The following is a 10,198-nucleotide window of genomic DNA, read 5'->3' as shown; positions in this document are numbered from 1 at the left end:
CATATACCTACTAATTTATAATCTTGATATCAAGGCTGTGTTTTAGCCATCTTTGGATAAATTAGAGTATCCATCAATGTGTTCATCATGGTTGGCACACATCAGTTGATTTGGGAGGAGTAGTGATGATTGGAATGGTAAAGGTCTTATATACAAAAATTAAGACATGAGATGTTGCCATCATATGCTTTGAAAACAGAGGCAACAAATATCGGCAAAATTAGGTAAAAATAAATGAGTGTACTATGCATATCTGTAGCTTATAAGAATAAATGTGTATGTGGTATAGAATGAAAGAGTTGGCTAAGTATGGATGTATCAGTAAATTACTGGTTAAAGTCAAGTAAACTGTATTTAAATTAAAAAAAAATCAGGTCTGAAATGGACTCATCTCCTAGTTTTAAGAGGTAACACCCAATATTACAATGGCATTAAGGAGGGCCGGCGCCGCGGCTCACTAGGCTAATCCTCCGCCTAGCGGCGCCGGCACACCGGGTTCTAGTCCCGGTCGGGGCGCCGGATTCTGTCCCGGTTGCCCCTCTTCCAGGCCAGCCCTCTGCTGTGGCCAGGGTGTGCAGTGGAGGATGGCCCAGGTGCTTGGGCCCTGCACCCCATGGGAGACCAGGAAAAGCACCTGGCTCCTGGCTCCTGCCATCGGATCAGCGCGGTGCGCCGGCCGCAGCGCGCCGGCCGCGGCGGCCATTGGAGGGTGAACCAACGGCAAAGGAAGACCTTTCTCTCTGTCTCTCTCTCTCACTGTCCACTCTGCCTGTCAAAATAAAAAAAAAAAAAAAACAATGGCATTAAGGATACAGATATTGATAGTAACCATATACACATTCTCAAATACATGTATTGATATAGTCTATACACAGTGGCCAACTCTGAACTAGATAGAGATGGCTGTTAGCTTCCGTGTAAATCAGCTGAATTAAAAGAGGACAGAAACCATCTCCCAAGATTATGTGAAACAGATTAATGAGTGTCTTCTTTCTAAATTACCCCAGGAACCTCAAAAGTCAAAAACACTACAGGAGGTACTGATATAAATATCAAAAAGAAATGAATGAGTTTCTTCTTTCAGGTAAGATGTAATAGTTTGCAGCAAGCTAACGATATCACTAGAAACAACCAGAAAAAATAAATTTTTAAAAGCATCACAGAGCTGCAGAAGCAATGCAGTCTAAACTGAATAACACTATATAAAAAAGAAAATCTTCTAGAATTGAGCAAAGGAACTTCAGGGTATTTTCTTTGTGAAAATTAGAAAATCATTGGCATGAGCCAGAGAACTCAATATCTACATGTGACTCAAACACAGGGCAACTGCTTGAACAGCAAAAACGGCAGACCAGTTGATGGTCCCAAGGGCCTAGAGTGATAAATCAGGTTCTCAAAAATATGACAAAAATATTTGTTCTATTTTGAAACTGAACATAATTTGGGACAAAATAATTAATTCAAAAATCTATGAAAAGTAGAGTGGGATTTTTTTTCTAGCTTTCTACTATCTGGGATGGAAAAAAAAAAAGCTGTAAACCATAGTAGAGAAAAACCAAAATCCTGTAACTGCTTTTTCCTACATGTACTTGCCTCTTACAATATGGCAGAAGTTTGAGAATAAAGAGTTTAAAGAGTCTGCCCCCCACAGAGGGTGATTACTGGCTGATAAAAAATGAGATATTTTGATAATTTAGTGGCAAAATTGGAGATATGAGGAGGTTTAAAACATGGCCATTATCACCCTAGACACATCAGCTAAATTCTAAAGCAGTTCTGAGACAGGATACAAAAATAAGGACAAATAGCTATGAAAATAAGAGTGAAAATTCCCACAAATCATATATGCCAAGGAAGCAAAACCCAGTGGATTCTCAGAACACGGACAAACCACAAGTAGATAAAGCCTTACCCAAAGTATTATCTAGCCTTAATTCAGTTTTGTTATTGATTTTATCAAAGTAAAAAGCTGCTCCTGTCATATATGCCTAGCACATAAAATGTTAAACTGTATCTGTTCAGGAATATATATGGCTCATTTATATACAATGAAAAGACTACAATCAAAACATAATAGACACAATATTATGTGGCTAATGACTAAGAAGAAAAAAGTAGGCAACTGAAACCATGGATATGCTTGTCATTTGAATCAGCGGATAACTATAAACAGGACTAGTTATCTGTTTACACTCCAACTATAAATCATAAAAATGCACACACATGCACACACAATCACTCACATAAATATATATACATACTTAAATGAATTGGATTGAAGTATGTTCAAGTATTAAGACCCTGTACCTGCGATTGTGACCTTACTTGACAACAGGACATTTGCAGATATAACCCAGTCAAGATGAGGTCACATCAGATTTTTATTGAGCCCTAAATTTAAAGACTGGCGTTCTTGTAAGAAGAGACATAGACACACAGATGCACATAGAGGGAGAATGGCCATGTAAGACAGAAGCACAAACTGGAGTAATGGAGCTATAAGCCAAAGGATTGAATTGCCAGAGACCATCACAAGCCAGGAAGAGACTATGAAAGATTATTTACTAGAACTTTTAGAGGGAGCATGACCCAGACAACACCTTCATTTTATACTTTCAACCTTACCTACTCTACAAAAATAAATTTCTGTAGTTTCAGGCCACCCAGTTTTGATAAATTTGTTATATCAACACTAAGAAATTAAACACACATATAAGTATATAAGTATATGCTTATATGTTGTAAGTCACTGAATTTTGATCAACTGGAGTTTATAATCTTTGAGAAGTGAAGGCACCTAAATTGAGATTAACATCCCATTATGCCCTGCTGCAGTATTTTTCTTGAGGGAATTTTCCAAAACCAGGCTTAGGTAAATAGAGCCCAAGGAGAAAACAACAGTTTTGATAAGCAGATAAAATGGAGATATTGAAGTTTTGGCCCAAAAAGGGGCTGAGGTTTAGGTGGCAGAATATAAAATAAGAGAATATTACCGAAGGACCCACAAATCTCTGTATACATGTTTACCCAGCTACTTGGGGAACTTGTGGGCAAAACTCTTGGAGGCTTAGAGGAGAAGAGATACTGAGAGGCTGGGAAGATGAGCAGAGATTAAAGAGATCAAACACAGCAGAGCAGGCATTTGAGATTGAAGACTAGAGTGCAGAGATTATGTTAATTATTATGATTATTTTGACATCCTAACAGCCATAGCCTAGAAGTAAGAAACACACCCCAGAATAAGAGCTATATCCATGAAATAAGAATGTAACTGAATCATAGGCTAACAAAACTGATAAATAACTCTCAGTATGATTAAAGTGATCCTTCAGTAATTGAAATGCCTGTTGGGGCAAAATATAATAATCCAGAGAGCAATATTACATAATAATGATCATTTTAAAAATATCAGTAGAAAAGGACAACATGCAGAAAAGAAAAAGGGTACAGCATGGCTGGCGCCGTGGCTCACTAGGCTAATCCTCTGCTTACGGCGCTGGCACACTGGGTTCTAGTCTCGGTCAGGGCGCTGGATTCTGTCCCGGTTGCCCCTCTTCCAGGCCAGCTCTCTGCTGTGGCCAGGGAGGGTAGTGAAGGATGGCCCAAGTACTTGGGCCCTGCACCCCATGGGAGACCAGGATAAGTACCTGGCTCCTGCCATTGGATCAGTGCGTTGCGCCGGCCACAGCGGCCATTGGAGGGTGAACCAACGTCAAAGGAAGACCTTTCTCTCTGTCTCTCTCTCTCTCACTGTCCACTCTGCCTGTCAAAAAAAGAAAAAAAGAAAAGAAAAAAATAAAAAGGGTCTAGCATGTAAAAAGATAGAAAACAATGATCCACAATGAATAAATAAAATAGTCCATAAAAGCAGGTCCAGATATGATTCAAATATTAGAATTATCACATGACAAGCTCAAAATAAACATGATTGATACTATAAAAGTTTTTAGATTCAAAATAGAATGATGAGTTCACTCAACAAAACAGTAAACTCAACAAAACAGTAAAAATGTATGGTTTTAAAGAAAGGGATCTCACTTGTGATTACCTCCTAGTAATTATCACAAAACTATAATGTTGCACAAATGCCACCTCAACATTATACAAAAATACCTAGACAACAACATCTGCCTAGCGACTTACTGTTCTACTTCAGACTGGAAGCAACCTTATAATTAATTCCTATGGCTAAGATGATTGTTTCAAAATATCTTATGCAATCCTCTTCATTTTTGCCTTTAAAAATTTCCCCCTTGCCTCAACTTTTTTGAGTACACTCATAATTTAGTGTGATGTGTGTATTCCCATTACAATTTTCTATCAGAATTCTCTGTCAGATAATCATAATTAATCCTTGAAGAATCTCTCTCTGGTCATTATCTAGATTGACGTATCTGCATCAGAAGCAGGACCTAAGGCAAGACCTTTGCAGGGACTAACTCCTGGATTTGGAAAGGCGCCAATATTGAGCCCTTGGTGCTGTTCTCATGGCTTGCCATTTTCTGCCCTGGTGAGTCTTATCTCAGTTGGGACACCTTCTTTTTAGTAGAAGTTCCCCCACTTACTTTTAGGATCTACTTTGAATAAGGTCACCTTAAGTAAAGGATTTTGCATCCCTTTTAGGAATTATAAAAGACTTATTTTTTTTTTCTGGAAAACTCTAGTATGTGCACAATGTTCTTCCAATTTGAGTACTCTGATTTGTAGAGATCTTATGTTCTATGAGAAATTCATGATGAATTTTCTTTTTGTTTTTGCATGCCTACTTTAATATTTTGTTTGATCTGCATGCCTCATTTAAAATTTTTTTGTGAGCATCTATGACATGGCTGGTAGAATTTCAACAAAAACCCTGGGGTTGTTTAATAAGGTCTCTGCACTCTAAGTAGTCTTCAGTTTCAATTCCTTCTCTGCTCTGTGTGATCTCTTTAATCTTTGCTCAATTTCCTAGTCTCCTAGTATCTGTTCTCTACAAGGCCTTCAAGAGCCTTACTCACAAGTAGGAAGGTTAAGAGTTTCCCAAGACCTGAGGTAAATGCTTACAAGTTTAATTTTGGCTTGGGTTTGTGCATCTATAAATGATTTGTCTCTATTACTTCTTTTTGTCCTGCTTGTTTCTGAAAATCATGTGATAACAAACATAAACATTCTAAATAGTTGATGCGGGATGGCTAACATCGTCTATCTGAGAGCATCATTTCCAAAAATAAAGTATCCCGTGTGAAAGATTATCTGGTGACAACAAGCAGGCTTACCAGTAGGGTAAGTATCGGGCACATTGCAATTTCTGTGCATCAGGGAAACTTTGCTCAAAGGTCAAACAAATTAGGGCATTAAGTCATCCACCAAAATCCTATGCCAGGTACACTTGTCAAAGCAAAACACTTACCCAAACCCTTAAATTCCCTGACAAGATTGACAGGATTATTTTGCCCCTGGCAGGTTGATAAAAAGCTAAATGAGATCTCCAAATTACACAGCATGCAAAAAAGGGGTCTGTTCAGAGACCTTACCTAGCTATAATATGTCCACTCTTAAGTATGCTATTGTTTCTAAATCAATAAGAAAAGTTGGTTCTTAAACTCTAACTATAGGGTTCGCATATGGGGGCTTTTTAACTTACTTTCTTTTTGGGTTTCTTTTCGCTGCCTACTCTGAATCTGCTGATTTTTTTTTTTTTTGGCTTATATTAAGAAAAGGACAATTTGAAATGGATGAAAAAGACAATTTAAAGTAGGTGTAGCCCACTTTAAAATTTTTTTCTTAAGGCTTTTCAGCCCCAACATAAAAAGGAAAACAACTTCCAAATTACTGCTTTTGCAATTTACACCAACTCCATGGCAACCTAGACTCTTAGGAGTCATCCCTTTTAAAAATGCAAATTTAAGTTTGCTTGGCTAACAATGGCTGAGAATAATGAAATAGCTCTGCATTTCTTTAACCACCTGTATGCCTTGGTCAAAATCTTGGAGCTCAGAGCAATAAGGAAAGATCTCTCTGTCCAACTGAAACTTGTTTGTCTACCACATGGTCCTTGAAAAAGATAAACTGCAAATAATCTTCTAAAAACCACTTCTAAAAATGTTTCCCACTTGCCTTGATTAGTCAAGCAAACCAGACTAGCAAACAAAATAATTTTGTCATTACTTTCAAAGTTATTTGGAGGTTTATTATTCCAGACAATCCTAACTAAAATGTAAACTTCTAAGAGATAATGCCCACACTCTCCATAAGACTATGTGTAAGGGTAAATATAAATCTAAAAGTTCAGCCATATGAACAGGTCACCTAAATTTGCTAGATTTGACAGAAATAAAATTTGGATTCAATAACTTTAAAACTATTGAGTTTATATTACTATATTATCTTGTCTCATGAATAAATTATAAAGTGAAAGCTATAAAAAATTAGTTTCTAAATATTTGGGTTTATATGTATTACTCATGTTTATATGTTAAAAGTGGTGCTTAATGGTAAAATCCCTTAAGGAATTTTAATCAAATTGGCTTACAGACAAATAAGTGTGCTCTCTAACAAATTAGAACTTTTAAGATTCTAGAGGGGCTAACGTTGTGGCATAGAATGTGAAGCCGCCACCTGCAATGCCAGCATCCCAAATAGTCACTGATTCATGACCTGGTTGTTCCACTTCTGATCCAGCTCTCTGCTAATGCGCCCGGGAAGGCAGCCGAATATGGCCTAAGTGCTTGGGCCCTGCACCCACATGGGAGACCCAGAAGAAGCTCCTGGCTCCTAGCTTAAGCCTGGTCCAGCCCCAGCTGTTGCAGCAATTTTGGGAGTGAACCAGCAGATGGAAGATCTCTCTCTCTCTCTCTCTCTCTCTCTAACTCTGCCTTTAAAATGAGTAAAAAATAAATAAATCTTTCAAAGAAAGATTCTAGATATTACACAAATGTCTTTTGGTTCACATGATTTAAAGTAACTCTTTGATAAATAAGCTGGTTTTAAATTTGTTGATAAAAACAATGAGGATGTCTTCAGAATAGTTAGCATGTCTTTTTTCCTGTTTTGCTGACCAGGCAGAGTTATATTTATTTCTTTTAGATGTTTAAGATCATAAATTTATAACTTTGATCTAAGAACAAATATGCAGATAAGAGAGCAATGTGATATCCATTGTGTTCTATCATTTCAAGTACTAGTTAACTTCTAGGGCTTTCCATTGACAAAGAAGTAATTTGAAATGATGACCATCCTTGTCCAATATCTGGATTTTCATTAGTAGTCTTGGTTTCATTATTAAGAATATTTTATGTAGGGGCTGGCACTGTGGGGTAGCGGGTAAATCCACCACCTGCTATGAAAGCAGGTGAAGATGGACCAAGTCCTTGGGCCCCTGCATCTACGTGGGAGACCCAGAAGAAGCTCCTGGCTTCTGGCTTTGGATTGGCCCACTTCCAGCTGTTTCGGCCATTTAGGGAGTGAACCAGTGGATGGAAGACCTTTCTCTCTGTCTCTCCCTCTGACTGTCTGTAACTGTACCTGTCAAATAAATAAATAAATAAATAAATAAATAAAATCTTTAAAAAATATTATGTGAGTGCAAACAGGATGCATGCTTATTAGTGAACTTTTCACATAATTTAAATTCTTAAATTTAAATATGTATTTATAAAATGTCCAAGTCATTTCTAAATCAAGTTCAATGGTAAAAACATCAACTGCTAAATAAAAATTTAAGGACTCTTTGCTTCTTAATTTCTATTAGTAGGTGGATATGTTTGTATCTTCTAGTAAACCTTTCCTATTCCACAAATATATTTTTCTATGAGAAGGCATCTGCTTTCATAAATTATAAAATATATACTCATAAATTATTGGTTTATAGCAAATAATTCAAGATTGTTTTCATCCTTGGTCTTCAGTAGAAACTAAATATACTTACTGAGAGTTAACAATTCTGATCGGTGTACATATTTTTATATGTAAATAATATAAAAAGAAAGTTAAGACATGTTTTATGAGAAAAACAGTAAGAAAAGCAAAATATTTCTTTTACTGAGCAAAAATTAATTTTGTCTAAATTTGGAGTATTTTAAGGATTGTTTCAGTAAAAACAAAGCATCAAAGAACAAGTAAGGTAGAGAGATACAAAAGAAATTATAAGTGTGATGATGCATTTCTTGGTGAGTAAAATTAAAAAGAGAACTAGGAATTATTTTTATATAAGACATAATTTTGTATGGCTGATAAAAATTTTAATCCTTAAGTGGAGTGACTGGCTTACTCCAGAATGAGAAGAAATAAAAAGCAAAACTAAAGGCTTCCACAGATCTCAAAAAGGTCTGAACAAAACTGAGGTTTGTGAAGAATTAATCCTAAAAAAAAGTACGTGTGATCAAGCTGTTATAATAGGAAAAAACACTGTTATATTATCATATATAAATTGCACATTAAGCACTGTTCTAAAACTAGAGTTTAATTCTCTATATTTAAAGGAACAAGATTTTCTTGAAATATTATTCACTCAGTAAATTTTTTTTAAAAAAATAATTTTTAAGATTGAAATTTGCTTTATAAAACTTTGTCAACTGTGGAAAATAGTTCCTGAAAAAATTAAACATAAAATTAACATAAGAATCAGCCATCCAAATTTTGGAAATATATATTCAAAAGAAATGAATGGACACGTTCATGGCAGCATTATTCATAGTAGCCAACAAACTGAATCACTGAAATGTCCATCAATTCATGATATTGAATTGAATACTACTGACCTTGAAAAAGGAAGGGAATTTGGACATTTGCTACAATATGCATAACCTTAAATGACACTATACAAAGTGAAATACAACAGAAACAAAAGGATAAATATGTGTAATGTATGATGTCACTTAAGTACCTAAAATAGTCAAATTTATAGAATTTGGGTAAAGAGTTTCAGATAGAGAAAATGAAAAGTTTCTAGAGATGGATGGTGGTGATAGTTGCACAACAATGTGAATGTAACATGTCTTTGAACTGCACACTTAAAATGGTTAACATTGTGAATTTTATGTCATGTATAAAATTTTTAATGCAACAAAAATAACTGCAAGTATTTGATATATCAACTATGACAGAGTATGATTAAATAATTCAATAACAAAACATAACTTAAAAGCCCAAAAGCTTAGACTCTAAGCAATATAATACTAAACAAGTCATAGATAAATGAACAAATCTGTGTCATTTAAAAAATATTTTAAACTGATGATTATGAAAACACAGCATCTCAATGTATGAGATGCAGCAAAAGCTGAGATTATTTATAGCTTTAAAAGCAAATATTAGGAGTCAAAAAATTTAAAAATCAGTAATTTGTTTCCAACTCACAAAAATAGAAATAGCACAGCAAAATTTAAAAAAAAGGAGAAGGGAAGGGAGGAGGAAGAGAATTGAGGGAGGGAAATATGTTTATCTTCTTAGAATTGTACCTTTGAAATATATGAAATCTGTTCTTTCCATATTAATAAAAATTTTTAAAAATATATATACAAACTAATCATATCACTTCTCAGCCTTTTGGCTAAGATCAAGTGTAGTATCTGTTCTTATCAGTTTAAAAACTAAACATAGATATTTGTAATATATGTATGTATCAATGTATGTATTGATAGTATTTGTGATGTGTCTCTGGATATAAACTTTTATGTTATGTGTGTGTTTCTGTGTTTGTGTACACTTGGTTGTCCCTGAGAATCCCCAGGAGATTCATTCCAACATCTCTTTCCTTGAATACTCAAATCTGTGATGGTCATGTCCTTTATACAGAATAATGTACTATTTGCTTATAACCTATGGACATCTTCCTTTTAGTTCAAATCATAATGTATAAAATGTTAATACTTAATAAATGCTAATTATTGGTTTAAAAAATAGGTTAATGTAAAATTTAAATTTAAGCACAGACAGTAAAAAACAAGAAGAAACAAACTGAAAGCAACAACAGAAAAACAATGCGTAACTTAGGATGTAAACCCAGTAAGATTGAGATCTAGAAATTGATCCATTTCTTCGAGGTTTTCCAGATTGTTGACTTAATAACTATTCATAGTAGTTTCTTATGATCCATTGTATTTCAGTGGTGTCAGTGTAATGTCTCATTTTTCATCTCTACTTTTATTTATTTGAGTATTTTTTTCTCTTTTTTCTTTGTTAATCTGACCAAAGGTTTGTCCATTTCATTTATCTTCTC

General features: G+C 35.0%; 1 pseudogene; it reads left to right on the top strand.

Annotated features, from left to right (window-relative positions):
• Positions 1-9,509: 9,509 nt before the first annotated feature.
• On the top strand, positions 9,510-9,610 carry LOC127485074 (U2 spliceosomal RNA; annotated as a pseudogene).
• The last annotated feature ends 588 nt before the right edge of the window (positions 9,611-10,198 follow it).

This window comes from Oryctolagus cuniculus, chromosome X, assembly GCF_964237555.1.
Source record: "Oryctolagus cuniculus chromosome X, mOryCun1.1, whole genome shotgun sequence".
NCBI lineage: Eukaryota > Metazoa > Chordata > Mammalia > Lagomorpha > Leporidae > Oryctolagus > Oryctolagus cuniculus.
This window is presented reverse-complemented; position numbering and strand designations above follow the sequence as displayed.